Source organism: Ictalurus furcatus, chromosome 29 (genome assembly GCF_023375685.1).
Source record: "Ictalurus furcatus strain D&B chromosome 29, Billie_1.0, whole genome shotgun sequence".
In the NCBI taxonomy this organism is placed as follows: Eukaryota; Metazoa; Chordata; class Actinopteri; order Siluriformes; family Ictaluridae; genus Ictalurus; species Ictalurus furcatus.
The window spans coordinates 7,194,443-7,219,249 of NC_071283.1; the positions used below are offsets into that span (position 1 = coordinate 7,194,443).

The 24,807-nt window shown below is 38.2% G+C and overlaps 1 pseudogene; it reads right to left on the reverse strand.

Annotated features, from left to right (window-relative positions):
• Nucleotides 1-7,543: 7,543 nt before the first annotated feature.
• On the reverse strand, nucleotides 7,544-23,127 carry LOC128604449 (sulfotransferase 6B1-like; annotated as a pseudogene).
• Nucleotides 23,128-24,807: the final 1,680 nt, after the last annotated feature.

Sequence of the window (24,807 nt, forward strand, 5' to 3'; positions counted from 1 at the left end):
CCTGCGTAGGATAAGCAGTACAGAAAATGGATGGATGAACACAAACAATCTACTATCCAAAGAAGTAACTCTCTAAACAAGTAAATTAGCTTAATTAATTAATTTATTCTTAAACAATTAAATTCTTAAGCAAATAAACTGTACATATAAATAACAACATATAAAATAAATTGGAAACTCTGTTGAAAGTGTTGACAAAACCTGGTTATATTCAGTTCTCTGAACTGGATTATTTAGCAGCAAGCGCGACATCATTGTCCATTGAACACAGCCATTTTGTTTGTAATAAAGCTTGCCAGAAAGGTTCACATGGTGCTTGATTGAGAATAAAGGTGCGCATTGGGACTGGGAGCATGTGGGACTCAATAAAAATGTCATGCGAGCTGGAAATGTTTACTTGTATGTGTGAGTGGTCAGATATGGCACTTGCAAGACAAATAAAAAAACACATTTATTAACATGCATTTACAGCAATCCTTCATTCATTCAGTCCTTAGTAACTAGCTGGTCTGAGTGGTTAAAATTAGGTTAATAGATTGTTTAAAATTGGAAAATAGAAGCAATTAAATTTGTTGAAAAAATTTTGGGGTAGGTACAAACAAAAATGGTTTAAAAATTTACACAATGTGTGAAGGACATCATTAGGCGGAATGTGAAATAACGTGTGTTTTCAGGATTCCAATAGTCATCTCCACCTTGGCCTGTGTTCTACTATGGGCCGGGTTATATCGTGCCTATGGGCCAGGCTCAGGTTCAGGGTCATCATATAGGGCAGACAGGGGTACCAAAAGCTTAACATTCACTATTTACTTACGGTATATAACAATGGCATCAGCCAAAAAAAAGAAAGACTTCCCCTGTTTGGGAACATTTTCAACTTACAACTTCCAGTTGCTGGTATGGTATTTTCAAAGAAAAAAAATCACGTCACAATTTTTGCCATGTCTCTGCTTTCATTCATTCATTTTATTATTATATTCAATATCTTAATTTATATATTGTATATAAATTATATATATAAATTATAGTATATAATTGTATATATATATATATATATATATATATATATATATATATATATATATATATAGAGAGAGAGAGAGAGAGAGAGAGAGAGAGAGAGCGAGAGAGAGAGAGAGAGAGAGATACAGATATATAGATATAGAGTCATGGAGTAGTTTATATAGTTGGAGTCATACTGGACTTTTATTCTCAGCAAACCATTCAGTTGTCTATCAGAATAGAAATGCTTCATCCTAGGATAAGGTGCTTAGTCAGATTAACACTGTATTGATTTGCGGTGACATACAAAATAATAGCCTGTTTTAAAAAAAATCTGTTTAAAAAAGATTCAACAACTGTTTATGTATTTCTACTAAAACAGCTCTAAGTGAAAAGCAGTCAAAAGCACTGTGTGATAATGCCCATTAATAAAAATCTGTGGTTAAGCTAGCTACCTTTCTCCATAACATGGTTAAAGAGAAATCCAGTATCACAAAATATTATTCTAATATTTTGAGATACTGGGTTTTTGATTCCCGTGAGCTGTAAGCTAGAATATATGAACATTCCACTTTTTGGATCGAATTATGGAAAAAACCTAGCTTTCCCATGATATTCTTTTTTTTCTTTCTTTTTCTTTTCTTTTTTTTAAATACACCTGTTAAATACACCTACATGTATGCACATGGTAATAATAGTAATTAAATTTTTACATATTTCCTGAATCCCTATTTAACAGTTGTGACTGATTTTATATAATACGTTTTGAGTTCATATTTCTAAAACTGGAAAGAAACAAGCAAAAAAAACCATTGTAACTGGTACAAAAAAAAAAATCTTGTTATTCAAAGAGTACAGATAAAAAAAAGTCAAGAATGTGAACAGTGTTTATGTGTATGCTTGATTTCAGGTTGATAGTGAGTTGCTTTTGATGGTGGGGGATGACTAATGCTTCTGACTATGCCGTGGTAGAATCTCAGATTTTTACCTTTATTCAGAGATTAACATATTTAAAGCCAACCCTGTTCCAATACTGTGCACTTTTCAACTGTCTCTCACAAACTATTTCACACAAGTGACTACTTGCAGAGCAAGTGCTGGATGGCCTTGGCAGCAAGAATAGTGTAGTAATTACTAAGTAATTTTCTTGATAAGTTGTTGTGATGAGGAGGAGGGAGGGGTCAGGCTGTGAGGATGCCTGACACTGAGAAGCACCAGAGAGAGACACACGTGCACTTTATGTTGATGTTTCTGTTGTGTTTTATGTTAAGTTTATTATTAAATATTATGTTGACGTTCAACCGGTTCTCGCCTCCTCCTTGTCAATCGTTTAAGTTACAGTTGTGTGTCCTCACAGCCTGGCCCCTCCCTCCTCCTCGTCACAGTTGTATAACTTCATGTATAAAGTTAGGCTATATCAGCTTGCTAACCAGCTAGCATGCTAATTAGCTTGCTTCAGGGTTCATACAGATGCTTCATAATGATATTCCAGGAATTTCAAGGACTTTTATTTTTGGTTTTCAAGGACTATACAAGAGATGTCATTCAAACATATTCTTTATTTTTGCTTTTTAAATGAAAAAAAAAAGAATAATAATAAAAAATGTTTTTATATGTTGCCCTTTCCAGCCATGCTGGTCTCAGTTTGCATTTCCCTTACACTGCTTAATCTTCATCATAATGTCAGTATATTCCAGGTGAGTGACAGGAACACTGGTGCCCTGTATAGCTCTCTGCGGAACATAAATGGGCGTTTCCCCATCAGTGGGCGTCTTCAGACCGATAGGCATTCTTCAATCATCCAATCAACTATGGTTAGGTTTGAGTTATGTTAACAAGTCAGGTAAAGAGGTTGAAAAACGGCAATCCCGATTTTAGGGGGGGGGGGTTAAACCTGCAGCTAGAAAGCAGGGCCTTGTGCTCACGGTGCAGTACTGGTAACTCTACAGAAAGTAGCTAGTTTGGCCCAAAAAAATCACTAGATATGTCGCTGGGTGCTTTTTGAAAAAAAAAAATTGCTTAAAGGGGTCTGAAAAGTGGACCGGACCACTCTCTGTCAAAATGAGTGAGTGAACAGTGCGTGGAGGTGGAGGGGCCGCAGCAGGGTGTCATATTTTGAGTGAAAGGATTGTATTTGTGTTCTACTAAAAACAAACACTTTAAAGTTATTTAGCGATTTCGTATTTACTGACTTTTTATAATTCAAGCACTTTCTAAGCACCAGTAGATTTAAAAAATGGCTATTTTCTGGTACTTAAATCTCAAAAAGCCAAATTCAAGCACTTCACCCTATGCTTACTAAACTAGCTGACTGTTATCAGATGTCATCTATATACTTTTTGGTCAATTTCTGCTGGTAAAGCCTACAGTTTAGGCTTCAAAGCTGAGCATCATATAACAAATTGTACTTGAGCCGATAGAATAGGGATCTCTTCAAATGGAAATGACTCGGGGAAGTCACAAAGGGCATAAAAAATGGTTAAAAACAGTGCTGAAATTCAATGTTCAAAATTAAGTTTTTCAAACAAAATGTAGATTATTTTACATGTACTAGATCTTTTATTGCAGCTGTATATATTATACCATACAAAATGAGAAGTAAAATGTTTTGAAATCTTTAGTTCTACATTCTTACATTATACACTGCCATTTCTTCCAGAACTACTGCAGTGTTCCTGTGTGCTCATCTCCAAATATCAAAGTCATCACCACATGTCTGTGAGTGGGTAGCCTATAAAAGAACCATGTTATCTCATCTTTGTCCCTTTTCCCATCTTCCCAAGGAGTTAATGAAGTGAATTGAAATAATTTTTTTGTTTCTTGCCAGTTTTGTTATTGTTAAATCTGCATTGATAAGGTATGCATTGATGCATACCTAGGGTGACTGTAATTCTGGTGTTTGACTTATTCTTCCTACAGTTAACTATGTATTTGGAATAAACACATGGCTTTTTGTTTGAGGTGATGTGTAGCTCTGCTGGTGCTGTGGATACAGAGTAAAATTTAATCATTTTAAAATTCATGAACTCAAAAATATTTCCCATCCTCTTGCACTTTGGGTTGAGCTGTTTGCTTTGCCCTGATGGAGCTGGATGACAACAGTGATGAATGCCCAAATTGTCTGGGTCTGGAGCAGTTACAGAGCCTTTCCAAAACTTATATATAATGTGAATAGCACCATGTGAAGCTCACAGGCTATGTAAATACTGCTAACTATTCATCATCCTTTCTCTAACACTGGAATGAAACAAACAGCAGGCATGGCTGCCAAGCCATATAGGAAGAAAGCATGATGCTCCTTTGCTGCGTTGTTGCTTGCATTATTGGTCAGTATACATGGGGCCCGGAGTTCAAACATTTCATGGTTTGTCTAAACCCAGCATGTCTGCCAAAGGTAAATGTCTGCTATCTGCTCTTGCAAATGGCAACTTGCCCAGGCCAGCTATATCGAAGTGACCTCCAGCTGGCAGGTCACTGACCAGATGTTTGTCTGCTTTGGGGAGAACTATAAAGGGGCTCTGCTTTTTAAAGACATCCCATTGGTTAAAGGAAAGGATTGCAAAACATACTTGAATGTAGATCAAGAGGTTTCTTCCTCCATTAAATTTGACACACACTATGGCTACTTCCTGGATGCCACTTTTGGACATTTGTGAAGCTCACCATCTAGCTTCACCAGATTTTATAGACTGAATGTTGTATTATCACTTACCATTTTGAGTGTTTTTTATCCTCAATAAAGAATCATAATTCTGAGCAATTCTCATCTTCAACAGAGAACAGAATGAGAACATTGAATCATTCTCATCCTCAATAGAGTATGGTATCAGGACTTGATTCGTATCCTCAATAAATAACCCTGATACTCATCATTACATTGATTGACACCCTGAATGGATAACATGAATAATATACTGTAGTCGTACTATTTATGAGTGCTGCCTGTTATTGTCTAGCAAGGTACAGTACCAACACATCAATAGTTATAAAGGAAAACCTTGACAGTCCATATCATAACGAAATACAAGGTGTCCCAGAAGTCTCCATACATAGTGGAAATTATCACTTTTTAGCAAAATGTAACTTTATTTACAAAACATCCTATACATGATTGCCATTTCTTTGTAAACACACACACCGCTGTCCCTCTCACTCATGATGATCTCGTGTTAACACATCTGGTGTTTTGCATGTAATTGCATGTCCATTGCAACCTTACGGCAGCTTCCCAGTCCAGTCATGAGAATGATTTGGTTCTTCTTTTGTCAAAAACATTCTTAAAGTCTATCTGTTAAAATGTATAATGTAAACTAAGTATGAAAATTTTTGGAAGACATTTTGCTAAAAAGTGTTAATTTCCCCTAGTTTCAAAGTTAACTTCCCTGGAGGTCTTCTACTTAGTCACAGAACCATGGTGGCATACATGATATAGCCAAAAAAAACCAACAACTTAGCATTGAACATCCAAATCCATGGGCATTAATAATTAGTTGGTCACCCCTTTGGTGCTTTAACAGCCTGCATTCTGATCAAACTTTCCACTAGATTTTGGAATGTGGCTGTGACGATTTATATCCATTCAGCCACGAGAGGGGAAGAGATTGGGCACTGATGTTGAGCGAGGAGGCCGGGTATACAGCCGTCATTCCAATTCATCCCAAAGTTGTTTAATGAAGCTGAGATCTGTGGATTGTCGTGGGAAATCGTTTGCGTCTCTTAGTGCCAGTGAAAGGTAATCTTAATGATACAGCATACAAAGATATTCTAGACAATTGTGTGCTTCCAACTTTGTGGCAACAGTTTGGGGAAGAACCACATATGGGTGTGAGGGTCAAGTGTCCACATACATTTAGCTATATAGTGTATAGTGTAACCATGTGTTATTAACCTGTCTTATCTTTGCCGAACTGGTTTCAATCATATACAGTGAGGGAAAAAAGTATTTGATCCCCTGCTGATTTTGTATGTTTACCCACTGACAAAGAAATGATCAGTCTATAACTTTAATGGTAGATTTATTTGAACAGTGAGAGACAGAATAACAACAAAAAAATCCAGAAAAACGCACATCAAAAATGTTATAAATTGATTTGCATTTTAATGAGGGAAATAAGTATTTGACCCCTCTGCAAAACATGACTTAGTACTTGGTTTAAAAACCCTTGTTGGCAATCACAGAGGTCAGACGTTTCTTGTAGTTGGCCACCAGGTTTGCACACATCTCAGGAGGGATTTTGTCCCACTCCTCTTTGCAGATCTTCTCCAAATCATTAAGGTTTCGAGGCTGACGTTTGGCAACTCGAACCTTCAGCTCTCTCCACAGATTTTCTATGGGATTAAGGTCTGGAGACTGGCTAGGCCACTCCAGGACCTTAATGTGCTTCTTCTTGAGCCACTCCTTTGTTGCCTTGGCCATGTGTTTTGGGTCATTGTCATGCTGGAATATCCATCCACGACCCATTTTCAATGCCCTGTCTGAGGGAAGGAGGTTTTCACCCAAGATTTGACGGTACATGGCCCTGTCCATCGTCCCTTTGATGCGGTGAAGTTGTCCTGTCCCCTTAGCAGAAAAAAAACCCCAAAGCATAATGTTTCCACCTCCATGTTTGACGGTGGGGATGGTGTTCCAGGGGTCATAGGCAGCATTCCTCCTCCTCCAAACACGGCGAGTTGAGTTGATGCCAAAGAGCTCCATTTTGGTCTCATCTGACCTCAATGCTTTCACCCAGTTGTCCTCAGAATCATTCAGATGTTCATTGGCAAACTTCAGACGGGGATGTATATGTGTTTTCTTGAGCAGCGGACCTTGCGCGCGCTGCAGGATTTCAGTCCTTCATGGCGTAGTGTGTTACCAATTGTTTTCTTGGTGACTATGGTCCCAGCTGCCTTGAGATCACTGACAAGATCCTCCCGTGTAGTTCTGGGCTGATTCCTCACTGTTCTCATGATCAATGCAACTCCACGAGGTGAGATCTTGCATGGAGCCCCAGGCCGAGGGAGATTGACAGTTCTTTTGTGCTTCTTCCATTTGCGAATAATCGCACCAACTGTTGTCCCCTTCTCACCAAGCTGCTTGGCAATGGTCTTGTAGCCCATTCCAGACTTGTGTAGGTCTACAGTCTTGTCCCTGACATCCTTGGAGAGCTCTTTGGTCTTGGCCATGGTGGAGAGTTTGGAATATGACTGATTGATTGCTTCTGTGGACAGGTGTCTTTTATACAGGTAACAAACTGATATTAGGAGCACTCCCTTTAAGAGTGTGCTCCTAATCTCAGCTCGTTACCTGTATAAAAGACACCTGGGAGCCAGAAATCTTTCTGATTGAGAGGGGGTCAAATACTTTTTTCCCTCATTAAAATGCAAATTAATTTATAAAATTTTTGACATGCGTTTTTCTGGATTTTTTTGTTGTTATTCTGTCTCTCACTGTTCAAATACAACTACCATTAAAATTATAGACTGATCATTTCTTTGTCAGTGGGCAAACGTACAAAATCAGCAGAGGATCAAATACTTTTTTCCCTCACTGTAGATATACTCAATCTGTAAAAGGAAAAAAAGATTTTCTCCTGTAGGTCAAATACTCATGTTCCCTGAGGTATCATTCCCTGCTGCAGTACAGTGCCTGGTTTCTCTTCTTCATTTGCAATACATATCATAATTTAGTCTGGCTCCCAGTTTTGTCCCTCCAAGGTGCTTCTCAAATGCAGCATTCATTTGCTCACTCTGGGCCTGACTGAAGTGGTTTCTCCAGTCTCCAACTTCACCTACAAAGATAACATTACATTTGGTAAGTACCTTTATTGTCGTTATACATACATATATGTGTACAATACAACAAAATTGTATTTCATATATCCCATCTTGCAGGGAAGCTGGGTTTAGAGTTCTGGGTTAGGCACGGTACAGCATCCCAAAGAGTTGAAAAACAAAAATAAGATAATAAGTTTAATAAATTTTACCTTTAAAGGCAGCTCTGTGGAGCTGTTTATACAGAATCAGTGTTTGTGGACTTAGATTCACATAACCAGTAACTGTATTTTAAATTAGACCACCCATTAGGTCTCAGGAACAGTTCTGATTTAGTATAACGAGACCTCAAGGGTGGTGCTGGTATTCGAATTCTAAACCTGCCTCCTTTTCCAGTGTTTGCTTAATGGCATTGACTTTGTAGCAGTTCAGGGAGTTATTTGACTGTATAATGTTATAAAGAGCCTTATGTGAAATTACTATATTTGCTATAGTTAGACACTTGTACAAATATGACAAAATTGAGAATACAGAGCTATCAAATATACAGTCATGGGAAAAAGAAAGTACACCTTGTTTAAATTCTATGATTTTTATTTATCAGAGCCTAAATAACAATTGTGTTGTCCTCACCAACTTCTATAAACAAACAAATAACCTCAGGTGTTAAAGAAAAAAACACAACAGATTTCAATATGTAGTAATTTTTTCCAAAAAGAAAACCAACATTCAGCAATCAGGTAGGAAACAATAAGTACACCCTATAATTCAGTAACATGTAGAACCACTTTTATCATCAATAACTTGAAGCAAATGTTTCTGTAGGAGTTCATCAATCTGTCACATTGTTTTGGAGAAATTTGAGCCCATTCTTCTTTACAACATTGCTTCAATTCATTGATTCTTGAAGGTATTTGTTTATGCACAGCTCTCTTAAGATCCCGCCACAGCATCTTAATGGGGTTGAGGTATGGACTTTGACTTGGCCATTCCAACACCTTGATATTTTTTTTCAGATGTTGATTTGCTGGTGTGCATGGGATCATTGTCCTGTTGCATGATCCAATTTCAGCCCAACTTAAGCTCCTGGACAGATGGTCTCACATTTGAAGAATATTTTGTGGAGGTATAAAGTGGAATTCATCATTGTCTCAATGCAAGTTTCCAAGGCCAGCCTCTCCACCTCCAAGCCCTTGAGGGAGGCCCCATCAGAGGAGGTTCCATTACGCAAAGCATCGAACCTTTGTGTCAACTTCAAGTCAGTGCTTTTCACCACAAAACCAGAAAGAAAGATCATCAGCTAGTCCCAATGCTAAGAATCATGTCTCCATATGCCTGCAATGCTAACTGTATCACTACTAGGGATCATTGTCACCACTAGGGATCATTGTCCTGTTGGAAGGTCCAATGACGCCGAAGCTTCAGCTTCCTCACAGATGGCATGACGTTTTCTCCTCTTGCCTCCCACACGCTGCAGGTTTCCAGTGCCAGAGGATGCAAAGCAGCCACAGAGCATCACCGAGCCACCACCATGCTTGACTGTGGACAGAGTGTTCTTTCTTCATTCTTTTTCCTCCAGACATACCGCTGATCCATCATGCTGAAAAGTTCCAGTTTTGTTTCATTGCTTCACAAAACAGAATCCCAACACTTCTGTGACTTATTTATATGATTTTGAGGCAATTTTTCTTGTGCTTTTCAGTAGTGGTGTACATCTTGGAGTTCTGGCATGGAAACCTTCTGTGTTTCGTACATGCCATACCGTGCTCACTGAAACCTCAGTGCCTGTTGCCATCAAGTCTTGCTGCAGGTCATTTGCAGTCACTCGAGGGTTTATCACAACCTGCCTTCTCAGAAATCTGGTTGCAGCCATTGATAGCTTCCTTTTTCTGCCCCATCCAGATATTTAATTCATTTTTCACCCCTAGCCAGTTCAGGTATTTCATGTGTTCCAGCTCAAGCACACCTGGTGCAAATAATGAAGACCTTGATTAGATGCATCAGGTGTGCTTGAGATAATACCTGGTTTGTGCTGTTGTGAGGGATTCTATTCAGGTGGTTGAATAATTTTTAAAGTGGATAAATCATTAAGTTGTATTTTCAGTTGAATTTGGGGAAACCAACTGAAGCATTCATTGTGTTCAACTATTTCAATTGCTTTTGTTTGATTTGTTCATTTCAAACAGCTGAAAGTGTGTAAATTTTTACAATAAACCTGATTTGCTATAGGGTTGAATAATTTTCCACCTCCTCTACAAATTCCTGATAAAACCTCAACCTAAAATGGATGCAGCAGATATGCTCCGTGCATATGGGCCCAGGGTGAGCAAATCCGGGAGAATCAGAGGCAGCATGAACGACTTGAGGCCCTTCTGGACCAACTCATGGTTGGGCCCGATGCCATGTGCCTCCTCAGGGAACTTTTTGAAGAGGGGGCTCCCAACCTGGATGGAGCCATCTTCCACCCTCTCTGCCCCACTTCAGCCATCGCTCTGCCTCTTTGTTCCATTGGGGGCATTCCACTGCCCTTCTGCCCCAGAGAGGACACCATTATGGTTCTCAGCCTCACAATGGTCAACATTCCATTTCCCTGCTCTGCCTCGGATGTCACTATGCCTGGCTCCCACTCCGGACGTCACTCTGCCTTCCTACTCTGCTGAGGACATTACTCTGCCTCCTTGCTCCACTGAGGATGTTGCTCTGCCTCCCTTCTCCACTGAGGATGTCACTCCTCCCCCTGATTCATGCTGTACATCACTACCCCTCTTGCTTCGTGGAGGACATCACTCCCCCTCTTGCTTCACGGAGAACATCGCTCCCTCCCTGGCTCCGCGGAGGATGTTGCTTTGCGGTGGCTGTCACTCTGTGCTCTTGCTCTGCCTCGGACATCATTCCACCCCTTAGCTATAGAGAGGAAATCACTCTGCCTTATTGCCTGATGGAGGATGTCATATCTCCTGAAAGTACATCACCTGACCTTTTGCTTATTTGTGGACTCTGAATATCACATGGTGATTTGGATTTGTTTGTAACTACGAGTAATTTTTAATAAACACATTCACCACAACTGTCTTTTTTATTTTTCATTTTTAAAAAATCTCCTGCCTTTATGTTACATCATATTACATTTGAGAAAGAAAAGGAAAATGCTATTTCCTTCTTCAGTCCACATTTTCTATCCCTGTTTTTTGGTTTAAAGGCAAGTGCTTGTGGATGGCGGATGGCTTGGTGGCTGTGGTTCAGGTGGTAGAGCGGGTTGTCCACTAATCATAGACTTGGCAGTTCGATTCCAGGCCCACATGACTCCACATGCCAAAGTGTCCTTGGGCAAGACACTGAATCCCAAGTTGCTCCTGACTAACACCTTGCATGGCAGCTCTGCTACCATTAGTGTGTGAGTGTGAGTGTGTGTGTGTGTGTGTGAGTGGGTAAATGGGTGAATGAGAACCAGTGTAAAGCGCTTTGGCACCGCTAAGGTTAGAAAGCGCTATATAAGTGTTTACACCTCCATGTGTCTTCTCAAAAATATGACAACCTCGGAAGTGTGAACTACATGCAGGTGATATGCATAATCTGAATGACACGCCCAAAGAGAATCACCGTCACTTCTGGCTTGCTCATTATGGATCTAAATCTACATTCAGATTTCATTAAAGCTGTTTTATATATTAATGACTATTTTATAGAAATAAAATGTAATTTAAGTGAACTAGGATGTAAAGTATTACAATTTTTAGTAGATTTATAAATATTCTATATGTCCTTGCAGTTATCTGAAAGCAACATGAATACTAATTGTTGATTCAGCTAAGAAGCTAGCATGATTAAAGCTCCATATGAAGAAAGTGCTTGCACTACAGTATATTGTGATCCTAGCCTTCTGCTTATGTAAAATTATTTTCAACTTTGACTCGATCTGAGCAATCAATGGCTAAGGGATTTTGTCATGTCTAGAGCAATGGTTCTATGGTGGTCCTGAATTCACAAGCTTCCAATCATTAGCTTAGAACCTAAACCAATACAATGGCCCTGCATCCAGCATCATCTTACAAGGCAGACTTTATCACAATGATTCATAGTAGTTCACTTAAGTGTAATGCAAACTTTAAACATTTAATAATATCCTAGACTCATGTTCAAATGTTGGGAAATTTCCCATCACTTGCTAGACCCGAAAGCAGTGACTTTATATAAATAAATTTAAAAATATAAGAAAATGCCTCTACACATGTGTTCAAAAAGCCAGTGTGTTTTTTAAACATCCATTTCCAGATTTAGAACCCCTTTGCTCTTATAATAACCTCCATTCTTTTAGGAAGGCTTCCACTAGATTTTGAAGCCTGGCTGTGAGGATTTGTGCCCATACAGCCATAAGAGAATTAGTGTGGTCAGGCAATGACGTCATGCTAAAAAGCCTGGGGCACATCAATGTTCCAATTCATCCAAAAGTTGGTTGAGGTCAGGGCTCTGTGCAGGCCACTCAAATTCTTCCACTTTAACCTTGGCAAACCATGTCTTCATGGACCTCGCCTTGTGCACAGGGGCATTGTCATGCTGGAACATGTTTGGGCCCCTTAGTTTCAGTGAAAGGAAACGGTGATGCAAAAGCATACAAAGACATTCTATACAATTGTGTGCTTCCAACATGTGATGGTCAGATGTCCAACTACTTTTGGCCATATTCTGTGCATTGATAACTGGGTCTGTAGCATTCTTTACCCACCTTTCCTGAAAAAGACATTTCCCATCTGGCCATGAGAATCTTTGGAGCCTTTTTTCATGGCATCAAAGGTACTCTCTCCTGCAATCATCTCTATCTGAGCATCAGTTAATTTAAAGCCAAAAAACTCTGCCACCTTCTGAACACTTCCACTGAGGTCCTAATAGACAAAGAGAGAGAGATGTTCATAGGATCTAACTCATCATATTATGTATGAGTAGGTGAGAAAAAGTACATACGTGCTTGAGTTCCTCAAATGTGATGATCATGATGTTTGAGTCGTACATGCAAGAGCATGGTCAAAGTAGGAGCCCCATGGAACTGAGGAGAAATTTGACAAGACAAAATTATGAGAATGTGGTAGTAACATGTGAGTAAAAGTATCCCAGGGAAAAGCCAGTCACTGTCACTGAAACATTCTGGCAAACAACCAAATAGGGCATTGACCATAAAAAGGTTTTTCTGCCTATAATATACTCTGACCTCTCTACCATAAATATATTGCACCAAAATAACATTTTCTGACTTTTTTTTCTTTACATGTATTTATTTATTTTATTTATTTATTATTTTTTTTAATCTAGCCTAGGCTTTCTGCAAAGATCATGTAAGAAGCCATTTTCCGCACACACTGAATTGGTGAAATGTTTTTTGATAGATAGTGAACTGAACAAAAGCCTAATTAATTCAGCTTGTAATCATACAGACTGTCAATATGTCTGTGATGGTGCTACACCATCATATCACTTATCAAAACAGAGAAGATTATTTATAGACTCATGACACAGATGGTATAGTTTGAATGGTTTGTTAAAATTTAGGGAAATTTAGGCAACAGTATATAACTCACTGAATGAATTAGTAATTATTGCAGTATTGATATAAGAGTGGCTTGGTGGTGAGCACGTACGCCTCACACCTCCAGGGTTGGGGGTTCGATTCCCGCCGTGGCCCCGTGTGTGCGGAGTTTGCATGTTCTCCCTGTTCTGTGGGGGTTTCCTCCGGGTACTCCCCCAGTCCAAAGACATGCATGGTAGGCTGAACATGTCCAAATTGTCCGTAGTGTACGAATGGGTGTGTGATTGTGCCCTGTGATGGACTGGCACCTGGTCCAGGGTGCCCGAGACCCTGAAAAGGATAAGTGGTATAGAAGATGGATGGATGATATAAGAGTGACTATTGATCATTGGAGTGAATAGTAATGAAGCTTGTGTTTAAATGCTTTGAGTGGCATTTATCTGACATGGAAAGACTCTAGAGCAGGAGTTCCCAAAATTTTTGGGCAAATGACCCAGACCCAGACCTAGAACTTTAATTTATACATGTAAAAGGGAAACATATTTCAGTTCAGTAAAACTTGTGGTTTTTAGAACTATGTATAGTAGAAAATGTTCAAATTTCACCATCCAAAGGGTTTTCCCAGGCTACCACATAGACATGTCACATTCCTGCTTAAAAAGCTATGGATGTGCCCTTGAATAAATGTGAATATAAGGTTACAAAATGCTGTTATTAGACTATTTTTATCTGGAAAAAAACAAAAACAAATAAACATGTTACTTGTTATTAAATTTTCAGTGGGCTCCTGGGTGGTGCAACAGAATATAATTCACCCTATCATGGGGAAAATGCAGCAGTGCTACAGCCATTTGTAGCCAGAAGTTCAAGAGAGCCCTGCTCTCAGTCAAAAAGATGGCAGTACTCTCTCCCCTGTTAATCAAAGCAACACTAGAAAATTGTGGGCATTTGTCAGCTCATGTATGCGGAACAGGTTAGTTGGCACTTTCCTATATATTTGTTCAGCTGCCTTTTGACATACTGTAGCATGATTGGCTAGCTTTATGCGTCTTGGAGGAATCACATGCTGGCCTTTATCCTCCTCGGTTGGTAGCTGTTATGCGATAGCAGATAATTAGCTAATGGCTGGGAATTTGCAAATAAAATTCTGAGAAAGTTGGGTAAAAGAAAACAAAGGTATAATTTACAACCCTTGCCACCTTTTTAATTTCATTTCAAACCTATAGTATAAAACCTGTGTACTGTGTCTGTGTGCTGAGATGGCAAAATATATATAAAATATATTTTAAAAATTGTTTGTACCTTCACCGCTTATAAAATCCACGAAGAACTGATCCCAGGTCTCAGCAGTTGGCAAAACTGGATTCTTGTTTGAAAAGTGATAAAATGAGACCAATGTGTCCTTTGGGTTGCGGAAAACAACCAGCATCTAGAACAAAGCAATTGAAATACACCCATTGATGACGACATAATATTCCACAGTCCACCTAGATACAAGATGCCTGTCACAATTTAATGCAAGAAAGACTATTTAACACTGTTACCAGATCTGTGTGACAAAACCATACTAAGTTGTCAACAGCGTTCAGAAAGTTACTCAAAAAAAGTAATCCACTACAGATTACTAATTATTACTTTAAAATTGCAATTTGATTACATTACTTTGATTACTGCATGTAAAAAGTAATCAGATTACTAATTACTTTACTTTCAAGTTACTTTCAAAACCTATCAAACCTACAAAAATACACTACAAAGTGAAACTCAGTCCTTTCAATAATTTTAGCGCGCGTCAATGTATGACATGATCAGAAAAATTTGGATTTATCATAAAACATGCCTCAGGTGTTGTCACTGTTTGTAGGACTACCAGACCAATAAAATATAAAACTTTTCTAACTAGGTTAGTTTGGTGTCGCTAGCCAAGGGAAGGCACAACTAAGCATATCATTGTATGGGTTTAGCTGCTACATGCAAAGTACATTATTTTTCCTTATGCTCTTCTCAGATCATGTTCACGTAAACTGTAACTCATATAGACATTTACACACCTTGTTTTCTTGCTCAGCATCAGAGGATGTTACTGTTTCAGTTTCAACCTCTTTACTGGTAAAAAAAAAAAAATCGGCATATATCCATTTTTCTTCACATTGACTGTGAGCTAGCATTTGGAAGAATTTAGATCTGTCAACACACAAGTGTTTCCACGTATTTTCCTGTAAACCCTGTCTGACTGTCTCACTCCGTTCACTTAAGATAAAATTACAGGTAGTCTTGTTTTACTGACGTTCAGTTACGTAGTGGCAAACCACTCTGAGTGGAGAATTATCTGGGGCTAAAGAAAAATCTTCAGGGCTACAGCTCCCATTGCCCAGGCCAGGTTACGCACCTGGCAGCCGCACAAAACGTGGTTTATTTTAAAAACACATTTTACTTAATATTGTTTTCTTAACAACAAATTTGTAATGCAAGTAACATAATTATATTGACATCAGTAACTGTAATCAAATTACATAATTTAAAATGTAATGCGTTACATTACTGTGTAATCAGAAAAATTAATTAGAATACAGTAACAAAGTAACACAAAGTAATGTGTTATACCCAACTCTGGTTGTCAAAACAAGCCCAAAAACTGGGCCACAGATTAGTAAAATCAGTTGAATTCCAAAACTCATAATCTTATCCTCTATATAGTACCTGGTATTAAACTCATCACTTTCATTTAATAATCATTACTACCATTGCAAACTTGTGTTTGTGTATATATATATATATATATATATATATATATATATATATATATATATATATATATATATATATATATATATATATAGGGTTACTTTAAAAATGTATTCCGTTACAGTTACAAATTACTTCATAAAAAAAATGTCATCAGCAAAGTATCACAATATGAAAGTAATGTAATTGGATTATTTTTGGATTGCTTCAAGGTCACATATGTAAGTAAAGTCAAGAGAAAAGCAATATGATCTAAAATACTTTTATTTAGAGCTTATTTTAGAGCTTAAAAACATGTTCAATGTTTGGATTTGTTTTAATAAAATGAATAAATAAATAAATAAATAAAAGATCATTGTCCCTGATGCAGGTGACATTACCTCACAAAAGATTGAGTAACCATATTCTGGTTTTCCAAAAAGAGGACACATTTTTTCCTTCATCTTTTTTTTTTTCCTTTGGTGGGGTACACTTAAAAATACACACTGTTAGCATCACTATATATATACAGTATCTCACAAAAGTGAGTACACCCCTCATATTTTTGTAAATATTTCATTATATCTTTTCATGTGACAACACTGAAGAAATAACTTGCTACAATGTAAAGTAGTGAGTGTACAGCTTGTATAACAGTGTAAATTTGCTGTCCCCTCAAAATAACTCAACACACAGAGATTAATGTCTAAACTGCTGGCAACAAAAGTGAGTATACCCCTAAGTGAAAATGTCCAAATTGGGCCCAATTAGCCATTTTCCCTCCCCGGTGTCATGAGACTTGTTAGTGTTACAAGGTCTCAGGTGTGAATGGGGAGCAGGTGTGTTAAATTTGGTGTCATCGCTCTCACACTCCCTCATACTGGTCACTGGAAGTTCAACATGGCACCTCATGGCAAAGAACTCTCTGAGGATCTGAAAAAAAGAATTGTTGCTCTACATAAAGATGGCCTAAGCTATAAGAAGATTGCCAAGACCCTGACGCTGAGCTGCAGCACGGTGGCCAAGACCATACAGCGGTTTAACAGACCTCGCCATGGTCGACCAAAGAAGTTGAGTGCACGTGCTCAGTGTCATATCCAGAGGTTGTGTTTGGGAAATAGACGTATGAGTGCTGCCAGCATTGCTGCAGAGGTTGAAGGGGTGGGGGGTCAGCCTGTCAGTGCTCAGACCATACACCGCACACTGCATCAAATTGGCCTGCAGGGCTGTCGTCCCAGAAGGAAGCCTCTTCTAAAGATGATGCATAAGAAAGCCTGCAAACAGTTTGCTGAAGACAAGCAGACTAAGGACGTGGATTACTGGAACCATGTCCTGTGTTCTGATGAGACCAAGATAAATTTATTTGGTTCAGATGGTGTCAAGCGTATGTGGCAGCAACCAGGTGAGGAGTACAAAGACAAGTGTGTCTTGCCTACAGTCAAGCATGGTGGTGGGAATGTCATGGTCTGGGGCTGCATGAGTGCTGCTGGCACTGGCAAGCTACAGTTCATTGAGAGAACCATGAATGCCAACATGTACTGTGACATACTGAAGCAGAGCATGATCCCAGCATGTGTTCCAGCATGATAACGACCCAGAAAACACCTCCAAGACGACCACTGCCTTGCTAAAGAAGCTGAGGGTGAAGGTGATGGACTGGCCAAGCATGTCTCCAGACCTAAACCCTATTGAGCATCTGTGGGGCATTATCAAACGGAAGGTGGAGGAGCCTAAGGTCACTAACATCCACCAGGTCCATGATGTCGTCATGGAGGAGTGGAAGAGGACTCCAGTGGCAACCTGTGAAGCTCTGGTGAACTCCATGCCCAAGAGGGTTAAGTCAGTACTGGAAAATAATGGTGGCCACACAAAATATTGACACTTTGGGCCCAATTTGGACATTTTCACTTAGGGGTGTACTCACTTTTGTTGCCAGTGGTTTAGACATTAATGGCTGTGTGTTGAGTTATTTTGAGGGGACAGCAAATTTACAGTGTTACACAAGCTGTACACTCACTACTTTACATTGTAGCAAAGTGTCATTTCTTCAGTGTTGTAACATGAAAAGATATAATGAAATATTTACAAAAATGTGAGGGGTGTACTCACTTTTGTGAGATACTGTATATATACACTCTGCCTATGTTTTATATTTTGCATTTTTCCTACATTCTTTTGAATGTCCATGGAATAAAAGATCAGATGTCACGAGTGAACCTTCTGCCATCATTTACATCATTTGAATGACTCATTAAAAGATGTATTTGAGACATCACTGAATATGCTAAAGACCAAAACTGAATTTTACATTTGTCTTTTACCTGAAGTTGATGTACAAAGCATATACCTTAGTTTTCTTTTGGTAGAAAGAATGTGGTATGTTATCAGGATGCATGTGCGTCCCCAGTAATCGTGGAGATGGGACCTGGTGAAGTAACTGCAACACAGGCATAATGTGAAAAATGGAAATGAGCATTCCATTTGATATTGAGTTCAAGTGCAAATATATCTCCAAGAGATAGATTTTATGTTGAAAAAATGACAGCTATGTTGCAGCATTTTCATATACTCATGTGAGATAGTATATAACAGAAATGTGTTTAGTTGATTTTTTTGACCCATCAATGGTAGGATACGAGAGTGTTCATCTATCATCTATCATGTCTGGTATTTACTACATCCAGAAAGTTCCCACTTACATTTATTTAATGAACAGTGATGTTTCTAGGATTTTTCATTTCATTTGTCAGATTAACAGGGAAAAATCTTCTTACCTGCAGTGTTTCTGGTCCAAAGAATTCCAGTAGAGGTGGCATCTTGGATTCTACTTTCTCTCCGGTGCCAGCTGTTACGATTTTGCGCAGAATTGCGTCCATCCAGTTAAACCCTGGGACAGTTTGAGATCATCATCTTCTTCATTTTCACCATCACTTCTTATCACCACTGTCTTGTTACAGTGCCCTCCACTTATATTGGCACCCTTGGTATATATGAGCCAAGAACGCTGTGAGCCTTCCTTGCTCATATTTCCCAACGGTGCCAATGTTAGTGGAGGGCACTGTATATAGTTAGCACGGCTCAGTAAGTTCTTATGGAGCAAATCCTTTGGGTATGCAGGCAGTTTAGCAAACACCAAAACAGCCAGCCTGCCTAAAGATGTCTTGCTAGCTAAACACATATTGAGCTAATACTTGGATACTTATATTCCACATGGACATACAGTGGTGCCTGATTGTAATCCCAACTGATTGAAAACTGACCTAGTGTAACTGGTATGGAAGATATTCCATAAATTTATTATATAGAATTACACAAAAGGAAATGTATACCTGAAGTGACTGTCTGGATGTGTGCATCTTCCCCTTTAATTTTCTGACTGCAGCAGGTAAATGTTAACTTCTTGTCTTTGCACCTCCTCTTCCCTTTCTGTAATGTGATTTCATGGGAGAGGTAGGATTTTGTTTAGCTCTGATAAATCTGATTTCATCTTTGTCTTAAAAATCACTTTTAAACTAATATTCTTTTTCTAAATCATATTTACTGCATTATATCCCATGTATGATTTATTATTTTCATGTTTTTACTTTAATTAAGGTTATGATTAGTTTTATACATTATCCGTGGACTTCTAATTTATTTTACAGGAATGTTGAGGGCAAAGGTACACTGTTTGAGACTGTGTTATCTCTTTGTCAGGTATGTTTTTTTTTTGTCATTTATGTTAAGTCTTATATAAGTCTATATTATTTTACCTCCTTTCTGCCCTTTCCACAATGTGTTTTCATGGGAGAGGATTGTTGAGGGCGACCGTGCACTGTTTGAGACTGTGACTACGTTTACATGGACAGCAGTAATCTAATTATTGACCTTAATCTGAGTAAGATAATAATGTGATTAAGGTGTTTACATGAGTCACTTTTAGAATACTCCTGTCATGTTCCCGTTTTACATGTTTTAGAACATAATTAGATTAACAGCCCGCGTCATTACGTTACCGCGCCACGCCGTCCGACGTCCCTCCAGAATTTCACGTATCAACATATAGTTCGTCTTCGTTATGGTACCGTATACAGTTTTGGGTGTTTTTATTTATTTTTTTAAGAATGCTTTAAGTGCAGTTAATTATTTGTCATGCTATATGTGCTAATAGACAACTGCTTGAAGCGGTGGGTGTGTCCCAAATCGCGTAGTTACCGTCTATATAGTAGCCGAGATACATGTATTTTTCCCCACTATAGGCCTGTAGTAGGAAAGTATGCGATTTGAGACACAGCCGAACTCTCTTGTTCGCCGTAAAACGTAAAACTGCCGTGTGTCATCGTGTCCTGTCACAAAATGCGGTGAAAACTCCCACACGATGTTCATAATGTGATTAAGGTGTTTACATGTCACTACTACATGTCCATAATGCGACTAAAACAGGAGTACTCCACCTGTCTTAATTAGATTATTGCTTACTTCGAATATGACCTTAATTAGATTAAGGTAAGTAAAAATTGCTGTTTACATGGTATTTCTTAATTAGAGTATGGTCTTAATCGGATTAAGAGTGGATTATTGTTGTCCATGTAAACGCAGCTTGTGTTATCTCTTTGTCAGTAAACGAAGATTCAACCCAATTGCTGCCCGCCTATTTATTTGGTCAGAAGAAAACACACAACGCAGACAACAAGCAGTTACACTAGTGACCTAGAGGTTCGCATACTTTTCCCACACACAGATATGTAATACTGGATCATTTTTGTCAATAAAAATCCCCCCCACACTATTTTCAAATCCTAGCAGTTTTCTGGGGGCTCAAAATATTTTTGGGACTTGTGTGAAAATCTGATGGTTTTACATCACATTTGTGCAGAAATATAGAACATTATATAATTTCTTCAAACTTTCAAGTACCACAGTATGTCTAATCATTTCAAATAGAAGAATTATCAAATGTGCTTACCCACTCTGTACAGATGACAGCAGGTAACAATGATTTATATGGTTTAAAATGCCCAGATAAAAAGAAATTAATAACAATAAATCTAGCCAAAAAAACAGAACAGGCTGAAATAACCAGCAATTATTTCCCCACCAGTGTTAGCAGGAACAGAGGTGAATCGAAGACTGAAGTGGGTGTTGCTAATAAGTAAAGTGAGAACTCATTTCCCATAGTGTACCTATGGTTCTTTAAACATTGTCAGTAATGTCTTCTTTTTTTTTTTTTTTAAACCATAAATGCGATCACTTTACCCTTGGTTGAGATATCTGAAAATAAGACAATAGTTTTCAGATCTAAATATAGAAGGATTTCGTTAAGTAAAGGGTTTTCCCAGGCAACCACACACATGTAATATTTATAAGTGTTAATGTTAAGGATAGCTCTTCTGACTATTTAATAGGAATCTGGTATGGCTAAGATCACTTTAGACTTGACATCTAAGGTCTGCTGAGGTCCCCATCATGCACAGGAGGGGGAAGGTTACATGGCTCTGTATAACTGAGGGGCCCCATATCGAGGGGGCACTGCTCCAGTCTACCATGTGGAGAAAGGCCATGTTTCATTTTATATTTCCCTCTGGAGCTTATCTGACATCTCTGCATTCTAAACACAAGAGAAAAAGCAATCTATGATTCACATTCCTTAAGTTCATGACCTCTTTTGGACCTTTTACCCAAATAATCAACAAGAAGCTGTTTTTTGCATAGTTGCTCCTATCCTATAAGTAGTTACAAAATAAGGGGTCACATATTACATATTACAAATTATAATATTAATATAAACATCATCTTTACACAGACAAAATGGTCATAGTCATACTTCAGCTTCATACATTATGATGAATCAGGCTAATCTCTTATTTAGAAAATAATTAAAAAATTTCATGCAAATTATGGCGCAAACATAATTCCAAATGGTATTTGCTATAAAAAATATTTATTTCTCCTTAGACTCTTTTTTCCCCCACTTACCACATTTTGGATAAGCCACCAGCATTATATCATTGCTCCGTGCCTCTACAGTCTCCAAAGCTCGGAGATTTTCTTCAGGGCTTATGATAACAGGATAGAGTACACCATTATACCTGTAGAGTTTCTCCTCCTCCGTCATGCTCTTGGCCATCTCTACTTTGGACTGGAACTTGGTTGGGAAAGAGTTCATGCTCATGTTGTGTTCTTCCACTGTCTCCACTCTCTGTATCTCTGCTTTGGTTTTTCCCACTTTTTTATGCAACTGGATAGAATGGCATTGCTCTCTAGAAGTAGGTGAACAAGCATCAGGGCCTCTGTGACTGGATGTGTGGTGATAGGTGGAGCAAGGAGAGAAGGGCACATCCCTTCAATACTACATAAATAAGTAATGGGAGGTTTCTAGTTGCCTCAAGGGCTGGTTTCCTGCCTGTCAAGATGATGAACGGACTGATCAAATGCTTTTAAAATGTTTTAGGGAGGCCACAACAGGGAAATAACACTCATGCAAGCACTTTCATTCTAACCAGCAAAAAGCATTATTGTGGTAAAAGCAAAGATTATTCATATGATGGACAGAGAGTAAAATAACAAGAATAAAGGAACACATAGACCTAAACTGCTGCCTGTTACTCTATGTAAAGTTAATGTTCCTGCTGATATCGTAACATTTATAGTTCAATATGTGACTTCCTAATTGATTCACCCTGTCTATGCACTGGGAACGGTGATGTGAGAAGCCACTTCATGGTCTTTAAAAAAAAAAAAAAAAAAAAAAAACCCTGAAATGCAGTGCCCATTCACCAATTGATGTACCCTATCTTGCAGTTTCTTACACTCTAAAAAATGCTAGGTTATTTTTTCTACCCAAACTTTGGGTTGAGCCTTTTGGGTCATTTAATTGGCTTATTTTCTCAGTCTTGTGTAGTTTTCTGTAACCCAACCGCTGGGTTAGTAACTGGGTCATTTTCACTGACAGTTGAATCAATGCACTCCTCCCCCACCCCGACGCATCAGCCCAGTTCCTTGGGCCAAATCAACTCAGTTTGAATTCGCCTCAGAGGGAGGTAGCGGTTTTCACATGGACAGACTGTTAAGATTTATTTGGAGAAACACACTCAGAAAGGATACTTTTTGTGTTATTACTATTTCATCACATTTTGTGTTAAATTATCCAATAAATATGTTAAAAAAGGAAAAAAATAATTCACACAAGTGACCAACACAATGTGTTAAATCACATTGCGGACTGCGCTGCCGATAAATGTTCGTTGCTTTGAGCTTTTGATTGTGATAGCAGAGTCGGAGTCCTGAGGCGAGGAAACCAAATGACGTTCATCACTATTTAGAGTTAATGCTGCGAAAAATGACTGGCTGGGTTTGTGATATTTAGGCAAGGAGCTTTCGAAAATGTATTAACTGGAAAACATTAACTCAGCGAGTAATAATTAACTTTACCTATAGTGACGGCTTAAATAGTGAATACCATGTACTGCTTCCTCAGTGTTGGCATTACACTACTAGTGTCATGTGTTCATGTTGGCTGTGAAATATGGACTGAGGTTATTCTATAATTCTCAGGGTCTGCATCTTATCTGAGGCTCTGAGTTAGGGTTAGCTAGCTGGATAAGTGATGCTAACCTAGACGCTCACCGGAGTAGATAGCATTACTTTAGCATACAGCTCGCAGTAATGTTAGCCATTCCCATTACCTTTTTGAAAGTTAACGATAGCGTAGCATTACAGTTGTTCACCATGATGTAATACAGAGAGTGGGTTAACGTTAACTGCCTTTAGCAAGTGTTTTGGACAAAGCAAGCTGTATTAATTAGCATTAGGAGGATGGGTTAGGGCTGTGTTTCTTCATGTATTCAGTGAATGTTAATGCTGGTTAACAGGTGCAGACAGTCAGTGGATAATGGAATTTAGCTAGCTCAGAACTGTTGAGGCCAAAAGTTTTTCACAATGTTAACATGACAAAAAGAGAGGATGGGGTTAAAGTAGATTGTAATGCTTTCCACGATCTCTGTAATGTAGGTTGACTTTTACTTGTATTTCATCATTTGTAAGTCACTTTGAATAAAAGCATCTGGTAAATGAATAAATGTAAATGTAAATGACATAATTAGGTTGTGCAGAAAAAATGGGCGGTGTGGTGCTAAAGGCTGGAAAATAAATATTCGCAAACTATCTATATTTTCCTCTTGAGGCTACAGCGCCATTTTGTTCATTAGGAGGGTAGAGGTCACATTTCCAAAATTACACAGTTTGGGATTGCAATTTCTTAGTTAAAGCCCAAAGGCATTTTTTTTTCTTTTTGCTCTTTTACAGCTTTTCAAATGGAAAGGATTAGGACTCTTGTCTTCCCAGATGGCCGGGAGATATGTAAGAAGATGCATCAACTCCAGTTTTTACAGTTTTTACATCTGTCAAATGTTTTAATGATTTTAATAAATGTCACCTTTCATGCAATTGTTTTATTTTGTGAGCATTTTAACAGAATTTTAGCATATAAACAAATTGCATTTTTTTTTAGGAAAACTGTAGGAATAAAAGTATAAACAACACATCTCTGTTATTTTTTAACACATTTTGTGTGGAAATGTTTAACACATAGCATGTGTTATATGTACTAACACACTCTGTTAAAAGCAACACAAAATGTGTTGTCCTTAACTAGACATGCAGGTGTGTTAAAAATTAACACATGAATGAGTGAAGGTTCGTATCAATATATTTACCCATAAAACCATTACTACAGTGAAAACAAAAATGTAAAAAAAATAAAATAAAATAATAATAATAATCATTTTTTAAAAAATAACTAAATTTTTAGTGTAAAATTTTTTTTTTTACACTAG